The following is a 221-nucleotide window of genomic DNA, read 5'->3' as shown; positions in this document are numbered from 1 at the left end:
CGTACCCTTATTTTTCACCTGAGTCACCCCTCGTAACTCAGCGTGAGTCAGCGAGCGATGCCATAACGTGAGTGAGTGAAAGCAGCGTCGGTTAACAAGGCTCCGTCCGTCCATGTGGGCGAGGGTGAAATGTGTATCTTTGTTTGTATAGATACAGTTTGAAATATGTATACCTGCATGTATGCTTCTGTGTTTGTATATATGTTTTGTGTGTATTTGGT

This window comes from Penaeus monodon, chromosome 33 (assembly GCF_015228065.2).
Source record: "Penaeus monodon isolate SGIC_2016 chromosome 33, NSTDA_Pmon_1, whole genome shotgun sequence".
NCBI lineage: Eukaryota > Metazoa > Arthropoda > Malacostraca > Decapoda > Penaeidae > Penaeus > Penaeus monodon.
The sequence above is the reverse complement of the archived record's forward strand: the minus strand, read 5'-3'. Positions refer to the sequence as shown.